Raw genomic sequence first — 22,604 nt, 5'->3', positions numbered from 1 at the left:
TTTGAACCACTTCCTTCTTCACTCATTGGAATCTTACTTTCAGCCATTCCCATATTTGCTCTATGTTCAGTTAAAATAGCTGTTTTCCAAGACAAAGCCCAGAAACAGATGAAGATAAGTAGAGACTTTCAACCCCAAATTTGTTCATCAAATTCTTAGTGTGATGTATACCAGCATAATCAGAGACTATATAAATTAATGTTCAAAATTCAGCGCAAATGGCTCTCTTCTTGGAGTTACGATAACTGGTGCCTCCCCTACTCCTGCACCTCCTGCTCTGGGTAGAGATGGCTGACATCTGGGGGAAGCAGTTTCTCTCTTTTTCTCATCCATCGTGCAATCAAATCGTTAAACCATCACCTTCCTTCCCAATTTTGCTATAATCAGCCACTGTTTAAAAGTCCTTCTTTCCCCATAGTTTCAGATATTTTACTTGGTGTGGGAGGAATTAAACTATTTAAGAGTCAGAGCACAAATATCACGCTTTCTACCAAACTTGGTCCTACTTGATCCTTGTCCTGTTTGTCCTGTTCATGCTCTATCCCTGGCCACCCGTTACATCAGCTATTTATTACACTTCCTTCTGCCAGCCTCAGTGAGTCCCCAGGTCCTTCAGACTCGGTCTCCAGGATGTTTCTTGTCCTTTGTCTCCTCTCCATTCCTGCTGATTTAACCCTTGTGCAAACATTTATTGCATAGGTAATTTCCTTTTCCGGATCGTGGGGTCTCTGGAAGCACGGATAATATTTTGTGCCTTTTGACATCTCCTAACCTATACAGTGGTATCCACTCCTGGAAGACCTGCAAAACGTTTGTTAGAGGGTTTTGATTTTGCATCATCAAACTGCTGCACAAAAATGGCTTGACTCTCCCTCAAATTCAAATGTCCTTCTATGTCTCTTAAACTACCCATTAAAAAGTTACTGAATTTGCTAGAAGATAGATACATGCATATTACAAACAGCTGGTTTATGAATTATTTGGTTATAAATTGATTGGTAACTGATATTGAGATGCACATCCTAGTGCATCTGAGACAACCTACTGAGACAACCACATTCTAGAAAAACAGGAGCTGTTGTTTTAAACCAGTGAAACCAAGTGGCCCATTTTGGTCTTGGTTAATAATGTCCCCAAATTTATTCCTCAGCTGTTCATATGACACAATCTAGCACCAGTCAAGCATAACAGTGCCAGATGTATGGACTCTTCAATCTGAAATGTGGGCCTAAGTGACTCGTGTAAGCCCTTTGGCTGGTTGACGTGGCATATCTGTGGGGAAGGCAGCGTCCCAGATTCGTGCCTGAGCCAGCTCCTTTTGTGTGTTTCTGGGGAAGTCACAGCTGAGCAGCTACCACGAAGGACAACTGCTCACATAAATCAAATCGTAGTCTGCCCTGGTATGGACATTTTGGATGTTTGTCAGCCAGAAAAGCTTTGCCAGGAATAGGGAAACAGATTGTAAATAATAGAAATAGCTGAAATTGAAAATTAGGGGAAATAAAATAAAACAAAGTGATCTCTAATCTCTCTTCTTCTATGAGTCTTGACATTAGTTTATAGATGCTAATGTGATTCTTTTTCATACATGTATAAAATTTCCATCTAAGATAGACATCACACACACACACACACACACACACACACACACGGGCGCTCCACAAGCCTTCAGGCCCAGCTTTTAATGAAATAACCAGAAGCTATTGAAAGAGGTCCAAAGTTAAATAGCCGTATAATGATCTCTGCTGCACGGTAAATGGTATTATACAGGGGACAGGAGAATGAGTGTTGGATAATGTTCACAAACATGGTAATATCTAAATGTTTTCTAAGGCACTGGCTGAAATTAAGTGTACAAAGTACAGTAAATCTGGAGAAGAAAATCCCTCTCCTATTTCATTACATTTCTCTTCTAGGAAGAGTAGTTAAGTTTAGCAAATCCGAATAAAATTCAACCTAAAAAACTAAAATTAATCCCAATAAAATTAAACCTAAAATCCTAACCTAATAAAATTAAAATGATTTTATTCATACCATTCATGAAATTTGGTTTATAATTTTGTTTAGTCATTGCTTTCAGTTCATGTTTTACATAAACCTGCCGTTGAATTTTTTTTGTAATCATTCCAGGACCTTTATCTTTATAGCTGGAGATTCTTGCATCTGTGGGTAGGTGTGGCTGTGATCTGATAACCAGCAATTCAGCAACCCCTTTGGGGAATGTTTATTCTTTATTCTCCCTACTTTGTAGATCATCACTTTTCTTGAGCTAACATGCACACAGAAACTCCTAGGGCATGTGTGAGAGTTAAGTGCACTGGTTAGGCGAATTATATCCAACAAATGAGATGTAAATACCATTAGGATCTACCACACTATCAGACAGTCCTGATAAAATCGAAGCTAACCGTTCTGAGATCACTATTTAAGCAGTGAGATGTGATATTTGTGGTTCTTCAAGGCTGAAGATTATTAGTTTGAAGCTTAATGCCAGAAGGGTACAACACAGTCAAGCTAAATGGTTTGGTGTGATTTAATATTCTGTTGTTAACCTGAATATTTTTGTGATGAAAATTTGGTAAGCTATAATGACGTGGATCTTACTGAATTTCTCAGAGTAGCTGTAATTGCGTAGTATCTGCTGAAGGACTTAAATCTATTGACGTCATGGAATACATGTCCCTTAGTTCAAAAAATTGAAAATAGGAAATAGTTTGTAAACACAAAAGGATATATGGACCTTTCATTTAAGTTATAAAGATTAAGAATAGATGAATAACCATACAGCCTCCACCTGGCTGAAGAAATAGAACAATACCTTTGAAACCCTTTTCAGCTCTTCCTCCGTTTCTTTTTTCTTCCCTCCTCTAGAATCTTTCTGAATTTTGTCTCAACGACTCCCTTTTGATTCACTATAGTTTTACCAGATACGTTTAAATCCTGAGGTATATTTTGTTTTGAATATTTTGAATTTAAAATAGTGAATACATTCTTCTGCCACTTTTTGGCTCAAAATTGTTGTGTTTCTGAGGCTCATACATGTTGGTGTAATAACTGTACATCATTCCTTTCCACGCTGTGTACTATTCATGAATTATTATTTTCATCTTCCTATCAATGAGCATTTTGATTGTTGCCAGTTGTGCACTAGCTACTGCAAACAATAACCTTACAGATAACACACGTGTAAGAGTTTCTCTTTGGTACGTACTGGATAATGCCCGGTGGTTTTGCAAAATACTTGTACTAATTTACTCTCCCCCTAGGAGTAACATTCTTTGTTGTACATCCTCTCTGATATTTTTATTGTCTGATTTTTATTCCTAGTAATGAGTTTTTCATTGTGGTTTTACTTTGCATTGTCCTGAGTTGATAATTTGGGAATTTTTTAATCTGTCGATTGGTTGGCCTTATTTTGTCTTTGGGAATTGTCTTTTATCCAATTTTTTCTATTTTTCATTGTTGTTATTGAACCGTAGGAGGCTTTTCAATATTCTAAATATGAGTTCCTTATGAGACATATGTGTTTAACCTTCTCCCAGCTTGTGGCTTATCTTTTCACATTCTTAAGGTTTCATTTGATGAGCAGAAGTTTTTAATATAAACGTATTTATCATGTTTTCGTTTGTGGTATGTGCTTTTCTGTTTCATTTAAGAAATCATTCCCTACCCAAATTTTTTACATGAGCCCTCAAATTCCCATAGTGATTTCCACAAGGCTCTTCCTCACACAAGCATCCTTTAATAGGCCAATTTTCCATTGCCTTTCTGCCTAACCATATGGACAGGCCACTGGCCACTGCCCACAAGTTGGTAAAATCCCAAACACAGGGGAAAACGTCATACAACTCAGTCCTTTGAGCTAATTTATCTTTACCTTCATTGATGAGAGTGGCAGCCTTCCAAACAGGATGCTGTCTGATCACCTTGGAACTGCCATCCATAAACCAAGCAGCTCTCTGTTTGGTCAATCAAGGGCTGTTTATGGGTCACTGTCCAAGTGGTAATAAAATCCAGCACGGTCAGTCCTAGGGGAAAAGATTCCACCTGCTTGTAACGTCAAATAAGAATAAAATATTACTCTCTGCACAAATCATTTCTATTCTATTATAGCGCTGTTCTTGGCACTGCCCTCACCACTAGAGCATTCTCTGACATCACCCAAGACATGAGTATTTCATGTTTTAAGACTATTTTATGTCTTTCAGTCAGATGGCTGCTTCCAGCTATTGTCTGATAGCCACCGAGTAATCGCCATCCTCCTCCACACACAAACCTCCCGTCCCTTCTCTTTATTTTTCACTTCCCAGCTCTCATTACTGTCTAGTATAATATATATTTCACTTACTCATCCTGTATTTGTTAATCTCCCCCCAACCCGTGCCAGAATGTAAGCTCCATAAGGGGAGGGATTTTTGTGTTATTACTGCTTTATCTCAATTGCCTAAGATGATGCCTGGCACATAGCAGACCCTCAGAAACATCTGTTAAATGAATGAATTTACAAGGGGACAGATTAACATAACATAGTACTTAGCCCAGAAAGAAATCTCAGGATATAAATAATAGTATGTGATAAAGATGGTTTCATAAATCAATGAAGAAAGAAAGGAAATAGTCAAAAAATGCTGTTGAGAAAATTAATAAGCTATTTAGTCAATTGATTAGATTAGATACTCTCTTTTCATCTTATAGTAAAAAAGTCCAGATACATTCAGGAGAAAAATATAAAATGAAATAATATAATACTCAAACTCTGTTAGATATTAACATGTGAAAGAACTTTCTAAGCATAAAAGCGATTAGAGGACTCACAAAGGACAGAATTTTTAAAACCAGTGATCTAAAATATATAATCATTTACATCAATATTCTTAAAAACTAAAAGACTAATGTCAAATAAGAATAAAATAGTTGTGATAACTATGACAGACTAAAGAGTATCCTTATAGTTCATTGTATATACACAGTCATATATGTAGTTCATTGTATTTCTGTGTGTATTTGGATATATGTATGTGTGTGAGTGTATAAAATTTTAAGAAAACACACCATATGTTAATAGTAGTAATTATTAAATAGTGTGATTATAGGTAACTTTTAATGCTCATTTTAAAACTTTTCTATATATTCTAAGTAGTCTATAACAATTAGGTATTGTTTTTATAAGCGGACCAAAAAGTAAATATCATGAGAATTGTCTCACAGATATTGCAAAAATATCCCAAGCAGAAGTGTGAGCAATGTCAGAGAAAAAGTTCCTTGAGTGTGTGGCATTGTTGAGGTGTATGCATTTAAAAGGAGCACATGCCACCTGACTTCTATCCAGAAAAAACCTTAAATTTGTATTTCACAAGTGACTTGAACTTACGGTGCATGCTGTGTGTTCTCTCCAAAAGTGCTAAAAAGAGTGCAGACCCCAACATGAACAGACTGCATGTTCTACAAAAGAACTCTACACCCTCAGGGGACATCTCAATGGGGAGAGCTGCGTGACTTTAGTGGTCAGAGGAAGTCAGCCACCGTGAATAAAAGCTCACTTCTGCAAAGCCTGATGGGTTCTCAGCCTACCTGATGAGCCAATCCCATTTTCTCATATAAATCAGGGATACATACCATAGTGCCAAACCCCAAATAACAGTGATGTAGGTTTATGGAGGTGATGGTAACACCTAAAGCCAAGGGCAGCCTCTAATCTGAACAGATTAATATACTTCCCTGAAGTAATAAAATTTTCCATTATCTGTATTTTGTTTTTATTTTCAAATAAGAGAAATTAAGGGAAAAGTGGTATTCATGCTAAATCCACGTTGTCTTTTGAAACCATTAAGTCCACTGTTTCTCTTGTATATCTGACGATGCATGTTAAGGCTCTGAATTTCTTTTCATGGTCAAGGAATGCAGCCCTTTTGTAGAGAGCTGTGTCTATCTGAAAACGAGCCTGTTTTCAAACATGAACTACAATCATACAGCTTGAATAAAACACATCCTTTCAAATCTGAACAGTTGGGAGTGACATGACTTGTTTATACGAGACCATAGAACTCTGACCTTGACTGTTTGTTACAACATTCAAACAGGAAATTGACTGAACTTTACGTTTACAATGAGAAAACTTTTCCATATCAATCAAAGACTCATATTTTATGTATGCAAAAGCAAAGTGCCTCAAAACATGAGCCTTGCCTTCCTCTTTGTAAATCCCGCCACCCATTCTCTTTGACGACGCAACCAGAAGTCTTGAACTACTTCTGAGAAGACCCCTGTCCCCTGTGACTTTCATGTGCTGTTCCCACTGTCTGTATGAAGATGGCCAAAGTTTGTATCTTGTTGGTCCTCTTGCTAATGTCTGTCCCCAAATTTAAATTTATTAAACACACCAGCAAGTGAATGAGTGTAACATATTTAGATTATACCCAATCAACTCTTGGGACTAGAAAGGAAAGTGGGTGACAATTCTTGAATATTCAGCTTTCTGAATGATCTCTTAAGCCTCTTTTATGGTTTTACTTGTGATGATTCTATTTCTCTGCTTCTTTTAGTAGGATTCTTTCCCATATTTTATCTGTGTTTGACCCTATATGAAGTAGTGGCTTTTTCTTTTAATAATATTCTGTAAACAAACTGTAAAAACCCGAAGAAGTGATTGACTTTAGGGAGAGCAATAATAAGCCCAAACCATGGCTTCTCAATGTCCAGACACCTTGCAGAGGTAGTAAGAAAATCCCAAGATTCTTTGTGGGTAGGGATTATTTCTTCTTCACATCCTCCTGGATGAACATCTTAATAAAAAATTATTCTAGGAAGATCATTTGGGAGAATAGCTTTTCTGGTGCTTCTCAAAAGGCTAGCCTGAATTGGAAAATGGCTTCAATTTTCTCCCAACTTTCGTTTTCTGCTCTTCATTTGGAATAAGAACATGTCTTTCTTTTGTAGTAAAAAAAATAAATAACTGTCAGCAATGACATTGTGCAAGAAACTCCAGGCTTTTCTTTTTCCTTGTGTTCTCTGAAGAGAAAATAATTACGCTGTGGCTTGCCGTTGATTAGCTAAAATCATCCAACTATATATACAGAGAGTGTAGCACAGAAACCATAGCAACCTCTATGAAAATGATTCCCATAATGACACACTTTCAGAGTGTCCAGGCTTCCAGGTGGTAATTGCTCATCCTTTTTGCCTGTGTTGCCGGGTCATCCACAATGGCGTTGGTTGGGATTCACTTGTGAGGGCTGTTCTGATGATGAAGGGGGAGCTCATGCTGGTTCCTGAGATGTGGCAACAGAAAAGCTAGTTTTTGATGTACTGAGTTTGATATATTGATCAAGGAGGAATTATCTAGCCTCACGTTAGTGCATTAGGAATCTATATGTATCTTGTCTTAGTCTGCTTAGGCTACTGTAACAAAATACCTTAGAATGGGTGACTTAACAAACATTTATTTCTCACAGTTCTGGAGGATGGAAAGTCCAAGATCAAGGCACTGGAAGATTTGGTGTCTGGTGAGGACCTCCTTCTTGCTGTGTCCTTACATGGAAGAAGGGGTGAGGGAGCTCTTTGGGGGTCTCTTTTATAAGGGCACTAATCCCATTCATGAGGGCTCCACCCTCATGACCTAATCACCTCCAAAAGTCAGCACCTCCAGATACCATCACATTGGGGATCGGGTTTCAACATAAGAATTTGGGAGTAAACAAACATTCAATATGTGGCATATCTGCAACCATTAATTGATCTTTTAATTTCGCTTAATCAACTAGAAGTTACTCTCATTTCAGACCCTGAAGAGTTGCTTCCATTTTGTGGACCACAGATAGCTCACTCATCAGAGATACTCTTCAAGAGTAGTCAAGAGCAAGAATATTGAAATTTGCCAGTGGTATTTCAACAATTTGTTTTATAAAGTTATCTATTTCACTGCCAACCATAAACTCCAAAGATGAGAGATTGCAACTCTAGAAATGAAAACTTCAGTAGCAGTGATATCACCTGGAAGCCAGGAGGCAAGGCCAGAAATAATAACCTTTCTATACTTAAATCAGGGGTTTCGTTTTCACCATTTGGAATAATCTTCCTTACCACATTTTCAAATGAAATTAATCCCTATATTTATACATACAAAGCCAAAAGACTACACAGTCTTTCAACATCGTTGCTTTGGTATTTAAATTTATTAAATGCAGGCTTTTGTTTATTTAGAAGAATCAAAAGACATCTTATCCAAACTTTTACTGTGCTACTTAATCTTGCATTTTTAACATTGCTCTAAAGAAAACACTTATTTATTCACTCTTTTTTTTTAATCAAACAAGCAGATAATATTGTATGTCTAGCATGTGCTAAATACTTTGGTAGGCAGGGTGACAGCCAAGGCAAAAATTACCTTTGTTCAAGAAGTCTACAGTCTAGAAATCCTCAAGTTCCTACTGGTTAAGAAATCAATGGATATCTAAAGAGTATAGGATATTTGCAGAAGGAAGTTGGCTACCAACTGAAATGGCTCCAGACATATTCCTTGTTTTCTCTGAAGCTCTTCTTTTCTATAGGCTGCTTAAGGCTTGTGTGCTAATCTTTTATTAAAGCTACTCTCAGAACAAGGGAAAACAATAATCTCCCATTTGGTAAAGAAAAACATGCCTCAATCTAAGCTTTCTGTAGGCTGTGGTTAAATTGGACTGAGCTAAGCTTTGGGCCATGATTAAATGAGGAGACAGAGGCAAGAAGTAACAGAGAGATTGTAAAGGCATGTCATAACTTCTAGAAACCATGAATTTTGAGTCATTTCTATATAATTTTTTTTTCATCTATGACTGTTTCCGTATGTCTAAGTCTTCTTCCTCAGGAAGACTTTACTTTCTGGGTAGACAAACTGTATCTTATATTCTTTTTCTAAATCCATAGTAGATAAGGGAGCTTAATAAATATTTATTGACTTGACTCCCATAATTTAAATTATGACTGAAATGAATGGAACAATCAGAAACATATTGAGTGCAACCTATGACTTCAGAAGATTGTCACAACTCATTCTTTAGAGATTTTGTATCAGCTTCAAACTTGAAGTTGGGTTTTAGTCATCATTTAAATCCACTTTGGGGTTATGTAAGGCTATTTCTTGAAGCTAACTATAATGAACACATCAATTTGCATTTCACATTCTCCTTTTAAAGAAATAATTTAGCTTATCTCTCAGAAACAGGTTTGATTAATTTAAAATATGCCCTTGGATATTGACTTTTCAGAATGAAAGTCTGCTGTAGCTCATAAGCTGTGTACTGATCAGGGAAAATCAGAAACAAACCGTGGAGTCAGCAGAATCCCTGACACTTTCCAAGGGCTTGACCTCTAATGTCCTATAGTTAATGTGTAATTCTTTATCATCATTAATTAGTGTCTTTAACATGATCAGTAAAATATGAAGGATGGTCAAGTGGAGATATAAGTTGTTATGTGAAAGGTTTTTCTGCAAAACGAATATATCATGAGGCAAGAATTCACATAGGGAGTCTCATAGCTAATCTCTTCCTTTGAGGTAAGCAGTATTTCTGGGGGATGGAGGGATAAAGTGTTTAGTTAATACTCACTGGCTGACAGATTATAACATTTGAAGTCATAATAGAGATGATTTTGCTTATATAAGTAAAAACTGTATTATCTGTACTATTAGAGGCAAAGAGGCATGAAAAATGAAAAAACTTACTGTCAACCTTATATTGAAATGCAACTAGATAGATAGAGAGAGGATTTTGAAAGAGATGAGTCAGAAATTTTTTTAAAGTCCTTTTGCATGAATCCACTTTCATGATGATGAAAAAATTTTTTTTCTGTACCTACCCTGTCAAAGAACGGATTTGGTAGTTATTCTTTCTTGGACTTTGTGGGTGTTATACAAGTCTGAATAGCAATTCCAAATGATCTAGTTCACGTACCTACCATTCATGTTTATTCGACTAGACATTTCGTCAACTGGATGTTGCTCTGCAGATAGCAAGCATGGGAGTGTGAATCTGTCCCAGCATACTGGTTTAAAGCATAGCGAGAGTCAGCCTAATCTGGTTTTTAATCCTGGCTCTGCCACCTACTTGCATTCTGTCATTGTACAAGTTACTTAACCTCTACAAAGTCAAAAGTAAGCACTTAGTAAATGGTAGTCATTGCACGATTTTGTTAACGTGGTGGAATGTTGAAGTTTTAGAATGATCTGGAGGCGGTGAGAGATGGAGTGGTGGAGAGGGAAAAAGAAAAGAGTTTAACCTGTTGTTCTACTCTAGGTAAGAGGAATTGCAATTTAGTGGAATGGTTCTTAAATAGCAGTCCCTGGTTCCATTACATCAGAGACACTTGGAGATTATTTTCCATGTAGATTTCCTGTGCCTTCACTCTGTCTGCAGAACCACCTTCTCCACTCCCCAGCTTACAAATGGACGATACAATACCCCAGCTTCAACCCTATGTCAGTTTTCAGTTATAGTTTTCACTATCGTTTAACCACTTGGGATAAAACAAAACAAACTCCTTGCCTACATAACTCCAATGTCAAAACAGATCTAGACCTAATTGTGGGGTATTAATAAAATGACAAGCATATTACAGATCAAGCCCATACCACGAGGCTAAAGCTGTACTCAGAGACACGCCTAGCGCTAAGTCATTTACACTATTAAATAAGGAATAATTTTTTAAATGAGACATTTAAATGAAAAAGCTAGAAAAATGATACCAACAAAAATAAAACCTGGAAAAAATGAGATAAAAGTGAAAATTATTAAACAAGAAAACAAACAAAAAATAAAGAGTTTTTGTTTTTAGTTGGGGTGTAGGTGACAGACATATCTGTCCCATTAAAGAATGGGAGAACACAAATACAGTGAATGTGGAACCAAAGTAATGTAACATCAGATGGAATGGTAATTATGAGTATAAGAAAATATTATATTGAAAGTTATTCTGTATAATAAATTGAAAACATCAGTGTTGAAAATTGCCTTTAAAAAATATAGAGTACCAGCATTACCTCAAGAAATACCTATCCTTAATAGACCAATGGTAGTGAAGGGAATTCAAAATATTATCCAAAAATTTATCTCCCAAAATTTTACCAGTGTATTCTTAAGATGTTTTCAAGAATAAATATTTTGTTATACAAAATGATCAAGAGTATGGAGAGAGAGAGAGGGATCATTAAAAAATTCATTCATGGGGCTTCCCTGGTGGCGCAGTGGTTGAGAGTCCGCCTGCTGATGCAGGGGACACGGGTTCGTGCCCCGGTCCGGGAAGATCCCACATGCCGCGGAGCGGCTGGGCCCGTGAGCCATGGCCGCTGAGCCTGCGCGTCCGGAGCCTGTGCTCCGCAACGGGAGAGGCCACAGCAGTGAGAGGCCCGAGTACCGCAAAAAAAAAAAAAAAAAATTCATTCATGACTCTCTTATAACAGTGAATTATAAATCTGAAATAGCCAGCACAAACATATTGAAAGCACAATCATACATAATGTCATAAATGTAAAAATTTCTAAGTTAAAATTAATACATCTCCTTCATCAGTATAATAAAATAATAGGATGTCATAATCTGTTCTCAAAATGCCAGGATCATTTAATGTAAGGGAATGTATTACATTTCATAAATACATAAAATGAAAAGGCATTTGGAAACTTAACCTCTGTACTGAATTTTTGAATTGTCTCACTAAGTTTTGAAGAATACTTATATCACATATATACCTCAATGCAAACTTAATATCTTCAATAGTGACACAATACAGGCACATAATCACTAAATTCAGGGGAAAAAATGTCTGGTAGTATTACCATTATTTGACATTGTTCTGTAAGTTCTAGCATTGGCTAGTAAAGAATGAGAATAGTATATAAGCTAGAATTCAGACACCAAATTTTCATTATTTGCAGTTGATATGATTATCTAGAAAGCTCAAGAAATAAAATAAAGGGGGAAAATACGTGAGAAATAAGAAAGGAGAGAATCATATATTTAAAGTATAAATATATAACATTGATTAACAACTTCCCTATATGTGGGCAACAACCAGTTAGAGCACACAGTGGGGGGAAGGGCCAATTCCCTATGGCGAACAAACAAACAATAAATCAATTTAACAATAAACAGAAGAGTCATTATAAGAAAATGTAAAATATACTGAGATAATTCAAAAAATGTTTTGAGCAGTTGGAAAGTACATCATTTTCCTGGAATATAATAAAGTATCAAATATCAGCAAAATCATTTTAAGATTAAAGGAGTTCTATTAAAACCCAATGGGTATTTGCTATTATTTTATTTAAACTTTTTGCCTTGATACTCATAAGTGAAATTGATTTGTAGTTTTCCTTTTTGTACTATCAGGACAGATAGTAAGGGCAAATGACCAAAACAATTTAGAACAAATAAGGTAGTAGGAAAGAAACAATTATACAAATTATTAAAGCCTATTTTAAAAATATAAACAATATGCCACTGGATCAAGATAGATGTTCAAATAAATATGACAGAATAGAAAGTCCAGGAAGAGACCCTGATGTTTAGAATCTGGCAAAGCCCATTATTTCAAATAGGTCAGAAAATTAACTATTATTTAATAAATTGTGCTGGAACGAGGGGTCGGTTTCTTTGAGAAAGAGGTTTGACCCTTGCCTTATACTTTGTATTCCTGGAAAAATAGTAACAGAAATAAAAGCAAACTTGCTGAATGCCAGGCCCAATTCTAAACACTTCATATATAGTAACTAATTTAATCCACACAACAACCCATTAGGTAGGTGCTATAATTATCCCCATTCTACAAATAAGAAACTAGAGGCACAGAAAGGTTTAGTAACTTGCCCAAGATCCTACAGCTATTGAATGGCAGAGGAGCATTCACACTTGGATAATCTGGCTCTACGCTGACCTCTGTCTCTACTCTGAACTGTCTCTACGCTGACCTCTGTTTGTCTTACTGTACTATTCTTTTAGTTTACTGATAGAGTCTATTTAATATTATTGTATTTAAACTTTTCCCATTTATATTTACTCATAGGTGAAAATTGTTTTCAGTTTCCCTTTTTACACTACCTTTGTATGGTTTGGGTATGGCTGCTATTCTGGCTTCATAAAAAGACATAGGAGGGCTTCCCTGGTGGCGCAGTGGTTGAGAGTCCGCCTGCCAATTCAGGGGACGCGGGTTCGTGTCCCAGTCCGGGAGGATCCCACATGCCGCGGAGCGGCTGGGCCCGTGAGCCATGGCCGCTGAGCCTGTGCGTCCGGAGCCTGTGCTCCGCAACGGGAGAGGCCACAACAGTGAGAGGCCCGCGTACCTCAAAAAAAAAAAAAAAAAAATTCCTGACCACGGATTGAACCTGGGCCATGGCAGTGAAAGCCTGGAATCCTAACCACTAGACCACCAGGGAACTCCCCATAGATTTTTAAGAAAGTGAGAAATGTCTTCCCAAGTGATCGTATCATTTTGTGTTACCATTAGCAATGAATAAGAGTATCAGAGTTCCTGTTGCTCTGCATTATCTCTAGCAATTGGTGTTGTTAATGTTTTACAATTTAGCCATTATAATATGTGCATAGTGGTAGCCCATTATTGTTTTAATTTGCAATTATTGACATATTAACACTACTATATATAAAATAGATAACTAATGAGAACCTGCTGTATAGCACAGGGAACTCTACTCAATGCTCTGTGGTAACCAAAATGGGAAGGAAATCTAAAAAAGAGTGGATATATATATATATGTATAAATGGTTCACTTTGCTGAACAGCAGAAACTAACACAACATTGTAAAGCAACTATACTCCAATAAAAATTAATAAAATAAAAAATAGACTTTGGAAGCTTTCCATCATTCCATTCTAGAGTCAGAAAAGCATCATTTTGTTGAATAAATGGAAGGTATCGCAGAGTCATTCCTCACATTAATATCCTAAGAGGTGTTTCCATGAACATGATTCATGTTCCAAAGTGGAAGGGCGGGTGCACTGGCATGATCACGCAGCATCCCCTTTCCTGGAGCCATGCTGTTGGAACGTGAAATTGAACAGACCATCTGACAGGAGGGCAGAGGACTGAAAATCAGAGAGGCGTATTCACTGTGCTGTCTCCTGACACTGGGTATAGTCTATGCTCGACCACGCTGCCCCTGGGGCACATCTCCTGCTGAAGTCGCTTCTCTGGATTCCAGGGGAGGGGCTCCTGTCAGAGCACAGCACGATCAGACCCATATTTAGAAGGAGGTGCCGTTGACTCAACCGCTGTTCGTGACTCCCGGGTTCTGCTAATCAGAGGTCTATTGTGAGGTGCTGTGGCTGAGCCATCACTCCAGCAACTCTGGCTTATGTGCAAAATCATGCCCGTCCCAGGAAGGTTCCTTCTGAGAAATGATCCGTAGATTGTGCAAAAAAGCTTCTCCAACGGGCCAAAACATTGTCCCCAAAACTGGTTCCTTGGACACATTTCTCACTGAATGATGGAAAGAGGCATAGAAGGGTAGAACCAGTCATATCATTTTAACCCCAGAGGACTTATTACTCATCCGTCCATTTTACAGATGAGGAAACTGAGGTCCAGAAAGTTGAAATCACTTTCTTAAGTTTTCTCAGTTATTAATGACTCAATGAAGTTTCAAAACCAGGTTTCCTGGTTTTCAGCCTTCCCTCTTCACTATTCTCTTGGTCCACCAGTGAGTAGAGTTGAATACAAGGACCCTTGTATTTGGCTGTACAATGGCAGGGGGTAGCCTTCATATAGACTAATATACAGAGAATGGATACTGCTGCTTCCTACTCATGGCCCTTGACTTGCACGAGGCCAGTTGACACCCTCGGTGAAAGTGGGGAAATACCTGTTCCCTGATTTTTGCTCTTATGTGAATTCTTTTCAATTTTTAAATTTCTTAAACATCTTTATTGGAGTATAACTGCTTTACAGTGTTGTGTTAGTTTCTGCTGTATAACAAAATCAATCAGCTACATGCGTACGTCTATCCCCCTTCCCTCCCTACAGTTACTCAAGAGGGATTGAGTTGAAAGATGTTTACTGACAGAAAATTCACCCTTTTCCTTAGAACATGATACACTCTTCTTAAAATTATTATTGAAGGGTAGTTGATTTACAGTATTGTGTTAGTTTCAGGTGTACAGCACAGTAATTCAGTTATTTTTTTTCTAATTATATTCCATGATAGGTTATTACAAGATTTTGAAGATAATTCCCTGTGCTCTACAGTAAATAGAACGTAATACATTCTTACTAGTCCTATTATGGGCCCTAATTCATGCCTCCTTAGGGTGAGTTATTTTGCAAAATCCTTGCTTCTTTGGCTGGTTCATGCTATTAGGCCATCAGACAGTCAGGTATGCCTGTATCTCAGCAGTGAATATAACTCAGGCTCAAGCTGAGAGCACCCTCAGCGTGATAGCAAAGCTGATTCTCTAAAAGGACAGCACCTGCTAAAAGAGGCTTCTTAGGAATCAGTGGGGAAAAGGTAGAGCAAAGGGTTCAGGGACTCTGGGTTCTTACCTGACTCCAGCACATGTAACCTGGGTGGTTGGGAAAGTTATTTCATCTCTCCAGACCTCACTTCCTCAACTCTGGAGCAATAAAATCAGATTCGCTGTTCACTGTTACCTTCCCGCAATAAGTCTATGACTCACATGTCATTTTGTTCTGTGGCATCTCATTCTCCAGAGACATTCCCGTCAACCAGAGGTGAGACCACCCAGACACCTAACTTTCCTATCATTCTGAATTAACAACTTTTGCAATGGGCGTGTCAGCTGTTGTCCCTCGAATTGGTGAAGTGTCAGTGCCCAGGGTCATGTGATCGGATCAGATAAGTCACCGGCACAGCTTTGAAGGATGGTGGAAACTCACCTGAAGGTCTGTTTATGACCCCAGTTGTAGGACACGGGGGTGATGGCCCCCTGCAGTGACTGAGGAGACACAATAAAACCTCTTCACCTGTAACATCCTTCCCTCCATCCTGTAGTGATACCAGGAGAGACTGGACCTTGAAAACAGATTCAGTCAGCAAGCATGACCTGAAGAGGGATGGGGTGAGGCAGCATGTGAAACCTTTAGGACCCATGTGTTACACTGAGTCCAGTTCCAACGCCATTACCGTCCCACCCTGGCATAAGCAGAGCCAACACTAAAGGGACTGGGGCTCCTGAAACAAGAAAGCTCCAAACCCCAGCCTCACCCCCATTTCACAGTCCCCCCCCCCCCAGAACTGGGAAGGCTTTCAGATGCCAAGGATTGGACAGGCAGAGCTGGCCCAATTGTCTCCTCTCATAGAAGAAGCTCCCCTGCCATCTGCACATATTAATTTACAAATTTCAGGTTCACTTGGCAATCTGAATAGCTGGGTGCCTCCTCCCCGCACACGCCAGGCAACAGCTGAAGGCACTTAAGGCTCAGCTCTGTGCCAGAGTCTGAGCGGCGCAGGCGGGGTGACTTCTGTTTCTGTGTTTTCTTCCCACTCGGCTGCTCTGAGCTCATCAGGAACCAGAACCTTCCAGAGGCTATTGTACCGATAATGCCAGCTCATCCTTATTTTTCAGTTTCAATTTTCATTGACTTAATACCAAGAGTGCTTTCTTCTTCTTCCTCTTCCCCATCAGGCCTTGAATGGCCACTTCCAACAAATTAGGTGAAGGATGGAAGCTAAGAAAAATATGGGCAAACGCAGCTATAGGAAAGGGGAGAAGAAAATCCATGGACTCAGATATCAGTGCTTTGTGGCTACACATAATTTTGTTGTCTCACCAGCCATCCACAGAGAAGTAAGAGAGGGCAATGTGAAAGCTTTAAAATTTCACTGAAAGGTTATTCTACAATGTGTCAAACCCGGGAGAGCAAAAGGAATGTGTGCACTCAAAAGCCGTCTCCCTTTGGCTGCAATTTTCCCCACTATTACTCATATTGCTAAAGATGAGTTGATATGACAGCTTTTTCCTGCTAAAACCACACACTGAAATTGGAAAACCCTGGTAAGATCCAATTAGAGTTTTTGACATTGTCGTATTCTCTGAAGATAAGCCCCCACGTGGATGACGGGAAAAGGACAAAATAAACAAAGCAAACCCTTCAACTCAGACTTTGCTTTTGTGTTCCTGAGATTGTGCTGCTTTGAACCAGGGGTTTCTGTGGAATAAATTCTCGAGATGAATGTGAGTCGGAAGCAGGCGGTGAGGCAAGAGCTATTAATTCAAAGGGATGGGAAATTAGGATTGGTGCTTGCATTTAGTTATCTCCACGACATTTTCCACTAGTGTTAAAATCAGGCTAAGTAATGAACCTTTTGATGGGAATTTTGCCCATTAAATAATGTTGACGTAAGAGCTGTCAAGGATAAGCACAGGCAATATTCAGTCATTAGTTCTCTACTCCCCCTTTTAAGACTTAAAAGATTTCTTTTTTAAAAAAATTAATTTATTTATCTATTTATTTTTGGCTGCGTTGGGTCTTCATTGCTGCACGTGGGCTTTCTTTAACTGTGGTGTGCGGGCTTCTCATTGCGGTGGCTTCTCTTGTTGCAGAGCATGGGCTGTAGGCACGCGGGCTTCAGTAGTTGTGGTGCGTGAGCTCAGTAGTTGTGGCTCGTGGGCTCTAGAGCGTAGGTTCAGTAGCTGTGGTGCACAGGCTTAGTTGCTTGGCGGCATGTGGGACCTTCCTCACGAGGGCTCGAACCCATGTCCCCTGCATTGACAGGTGGATTCTTAACCACTGCACCACAAGGGAAGTCCCTAAAATATTCCTGTTTGAGGAAAGTTTCTCTCTCCTTCAAAGAGTAAGATCCAAAATATAAAACAGACTATAATCAAGCCACTGGGATTTCATGGAATATCTTCAAAAACTGGAGCATGAATATTTTCCTTTTCCTGGGGTAGTTGGATTTAGTTTTCCGTATCTCCCCATTGGCAGTGGAATACGAGAAAAAGCGTTAAAGTGACTGTGGGCCAGGATCTGTCCTCCATTAGGTAGTAGCAAGTGCTAAGCTGCAAGTCTCAAGTCTGGAGCCCTGAAATATTACAAGGCTGCCTGCAGATCCTGTCCAGGGAATCGAGTAGGCATCTCATTCATTCATTTAAAAACTGATGTACTGAATAGCTGCTATGTACCAGGTACCTTTCCAGACAGTTGAGACCCATCAGTGGAATAAAGATTCTTGTCTTCGTGGAACATACATTCTAGTGGTGGGAGGAGACAATATACAACAAAGGATAGAAGCCCTGATGGTATTTGGAGATATATGGGGTCTTTAACAGGTAATTAAGGTTGAAGGAGGGTCATAAGGGTTGGCCCTAATCCAGTTGGACTGATGGCCCCTTAGGAAGAGGAACGGAGAGAGATCTTCCCACACTGGTACACACAGGAAAGGCCATTTGAGGAACAAATGAGAAGGTGGTCCTCTACAAGCCCTGAAGAGAGCTCTCACCAGAAACCAAAGGAGCTAGAACCTTGGACTCCTTAGTCTCCAGAACTGTAGGAAAATAGCTTTCTGTTGTTTAATCTACTCTATCTCTGGTGTTTTGCTGTGGCAGCCCTAACAGACTAATGCAGTGACTGAGCTTGCATACGCTGTGCACAGGTCAGGCCTAAATACACAGTTAGCCCCTCGCGGGCCCCTCCCCTCAGCAGCAGGCCCACGGCCCAGGCTTCAGCAGTGAGGCAGCCCCTCATCTTGGCAAGCATTTCGATTAATTAGCCACGTTAAGATAAAAGCAAAACACCCGTGTGCAAGGACAAAGTGAAAAGCAAAATAGTTGATAAAGAGCATGGGAGCCAGTCATTGGAATTTCCATGTGGCTCTTTGCCTCCCTGTCTATTAGGACAGGTAAGTGGGATGGGAGAACTGCGTGTTATCCCCGACACTGCATCATAGTAAAAGCACTTTTGGTTATTTTAAGGTGGGTTTGGCATTTTAAAAATCATCATCAACATCATCATAGCTATATGTTCATTATCTTATGTCATTCTCATACCAGTTCTAAAAACGAGATGCTATTTTCACCCCTTTTTACATAGGAGGAAACCAAATTTTAGAAAATCTGAGAAACTTTCCCATTGGTGCCGCTAGCGCATAGCAGTATCTGACTTCGAGCCCTGCACTCAGCTTCCCTCCCCTGTCCCACTTCATTCCACTATAGATAAAAGCTGGGTTCCACGCCCAATACAGTTCCTGTAAACTCTTAATAAATAGAATATATGCTGTGGTCGATTTTGCTTAGTATTTTCTTAAGATAAAATAGTCTCGGAATTTACATATCTATTATTCACTGTGAAAACGGACATAGTCCCTCCTATTTTCCTCTTAGCACTAAATGACATAGGTGGCATCAGAGACTGCCCTGTGACATCAAAGATAAAATGAAATATTTTGCGACCAACACTAGGTAAATTTCATCTTGTCCCTTCTGCCTTTTCATTTTGCGTTGATATGATCATTGCCCTCAGAATACAGCAGCCAAAATCTTGCAGCATTCGGGTGGGGAAAAGTCCATTCTGGAGAAGCCGGATTACCCAGATGGAGCAGAGAAATCTGTTACCGGCCTCCAAATAGCAACAGCGCATAATTAGCAGCTGCTAAAATAATAGAAGTCAATTGAACAAAAATATGGTATGTTCAGCATCGATTTATTAAATACCTTGTGTTTCCAAACACTGCTTTCCACAGTGGCTAAAAGGCCTTTGCAGGGCATTACAGCATGTATCCCTGGGCACCAAACACAGAGAACGGACAGAGAGGTTTTTCGGATTTTCTTGGGTTTTTTTTTTTTTAAACAAACTTCTAAAATGAGCTATTACTACGTCCCACAGACAGGCACAGACATGCCTGTTTTACATCTGCCTGATGAAAAAACACATTTGTCAAAAGCAACTTTAAGAGGACTGCCGTTCTCAAAGGCATCAGCGGCCCGTCTCCCTGGCAGACAGCAAAACCCCACATTTATCTAAATTATCCCAGTAATATGACAGAGTGATTGCTCACTAATGGTCAGTAACAGTTTTCTTTGTCATTTTCCTAGTCATTACCTCCTCAGAATGAACTCCAGAATAAACTGCTTGCCATCCGTGACCTGAATGCTAATTTCCTCCTTACATTCGTGGCTGGTTCTCCGAAACACCTCTACTTGGCTTTGACATTTCTGACATTTTCCATTTTGTGAAAAAAGAATACCTGCCTCAAGCTTGATGAACGCAGAGGTACTTTCCATGCAAACAAAAAAATGCTGTTTGCATGTTCCCAGGCTGTGAATTCTGTCTTTCATCTGATAAAGCCTGCAGGCCCTGCGTGTTCAGAGAGGGCTGCCAGAGGTATTTGCAGGGGTGCGCTTCACGCCTGTGGCTTTATCAAGCTATACCTCAGATTTCCATATTTCAAGCCATCCTCCTTTGAAGATATCGATGATACAGTAAAACCAAATGCCCTTGAGAGCAGATTCCATGGGTATCTGGCTGCAGCCTCGCCAGCACCCAAAGCCCTGGTCCTTTCTGGGGTGCGGGGTGACCACCTCTTCGTTGTATGTGTTTTTCTATCCATCAAAAGCCAGATCAGACTTCAAAAAGGCCAAGCCAAAGGGAGAATGGTAAGAAAGCAGAACTTTTTTTCTTCCAGTAAATGGAACTGAGGACTTTTTCAATAAAGATTTTTAAATGTCAAACAACTGGCCATACTAGGGAAAGTTGGTCACTGTAGTTCAAATGGCCCCTACACTGGGTGATGCAGTAATAGGAGCCAAAACAATTAGCCAGGACTCAGAACGGGAGCTGCAGTAGCCTCTACAGGCGGGACAGGCTGTGTCTGCTGTGCCCCCGTCCTGGGCAGAACTGCCCGCTCATGAAAGATGAAATGACGTGAAGGAAGACGCTGCAGAAATAAATAACTGGGAATATTACCACCAGTGCATTTATGTGCAAAGGAAGTGGTGAGCAATTCAACAGACTCCTTTGCAACCCAGCCCCACTGCTTCTCTGGTTGTTTTCACCACTTGTTTATTCACTTAGAAAGCAACCAAATGACCAGTATTTTCTGGGACAGTCTTGACTTGAAAAGATTTGTCTCATAATACTTGGTTATACTGGGACATGCTTGTCAGAAAAAAGCATCCCACTTTGGGCTGGGGAAACTATGGTTACTAAACTTGCACTAGACTAGTCTGTGTTCAAACACAGGCTCACTCCCTGTCACCTCGTTGTTACCTCTCCCTGTGCCGCCTGGTCAATGTGACCAGACATTTAACCTCACTCCCTGGAGCATGCATGTTTCCAACCACCAGAACAATAAACTCAACTTGTGTTATGGTCTGTTAAGTCTCACAAATGAGCAAACAAGTAGTTATCCTAGAATCCGTTTTCTCCTTCCCTTCCAATCTGACCCCAGCCAATTCTGCTTTACTCTCTGGAACACATTCTCATCTCTGCATGGCTGGTACCACTGCACATCAGGCCTTCTCTGTCCCTCGTGTAAACTATTCCAGCAAACTCTCAGCTGGTCTCTCTACTTCCAGTTTCTTCAATTCCTGACTCTTTTCAACACTGCTTTCACTTCTTTTTAAGTTAAAAAACTAAAACTTACCTTGTCATTCTCCTAATTTAAAATACATAATGCCCTCCCCGCAATTTTCCAAATGACCTCCCATGGCATTTGATGTAAGCCCAGCTCAGTCTCTGCCATTCAGTCTCCAAACCCCACTCCAAAAACCGTATGCCCTCATCACACTTGTGGTGTAGATTTCACTTGTTCTGCTTCTGTTGCCGCTTTTGTCAGAATTGCCCTTCCCTCTCTCCTCCACCATCATGCATCTTTTAAGAACAACCTTAAATCCCATCTTCTTTGCTAAGTTCCATTGCATCCCTTAAGTAAGTTAACCTTACTTAACACTTTCTCCATTGGATTTCTTTCTCTTCTCCATGCTTTCCTAGCTCACTTTGCATGCCTGTTATAGCACTTAACACACTGAATTGTAGTTGTAGGCTTATGTGTTTGTTTCCCTTTTAGCCTGTCAGCCCCTCAAGGGCAGAAACTATTTTAACTTATCTGTGTATCTCAGTACCTGGCATATCACAGACCCACAATGTATGTTAAATTGAATGAGTACAGATGGTCACATTTGATATTCTAACTTGAGCTTATATTTTCCTCTTAAAACAAGACATAAACCCTTTTTTAAAAAAAAAAAAAGACACTACTTTTCTCATATGATAGTATTTCAACTTCGAAGGTTTGTTCTATCTTAATGATAATAACCCATCTTTTGCTTAGTGGTCAGATGTCAGGTAGTTCAATCACTCAGCAAGAATCCCAAGTAAGCGTGTCTCCGAATAGCAGAATCAAGAATAAGGAAAGGGGGCTTCCCTGGTGGCGCAGTGGTTGAGTCCGCCTGCTGATGGAGGGGACACGGGTTCGCGCCCCGGTCCGGGAGGATCCCACATGCCGCAGAGCGGCTGGGCCCATGAGCCATGGCCGCTGAGCCTGCGCGTCCGGAGCCTGCGCTCTGCAACGGGAGAGGCCACAGCAGTGAGAGGCCCGCGTACCGCAAAAAAAAAAAAAAAAAAAAAAAAAAAAGAAACTGAGTAGACAGGAAGATTAAAA

The sequence above is a fragment of the Leucopleurus acutus genome (genome assembly GCF_964270905.1).
Source record: "Leucopleurus acutus genome assembly, chromosome: 1".
In the NCBI taxonomy this organism is placed as follows: domain Eukaryota; kingdom Metazoa; phylum Chordata; class Mammalia; order Artiodactyla; family Delphinidae; genus Leucopleurus; species Leucopleurus acutus.
The sequence above is the reverse complement of the archived record's forward strand: the minus strand, read 5'-3'. Positions refer to the sequence as shown.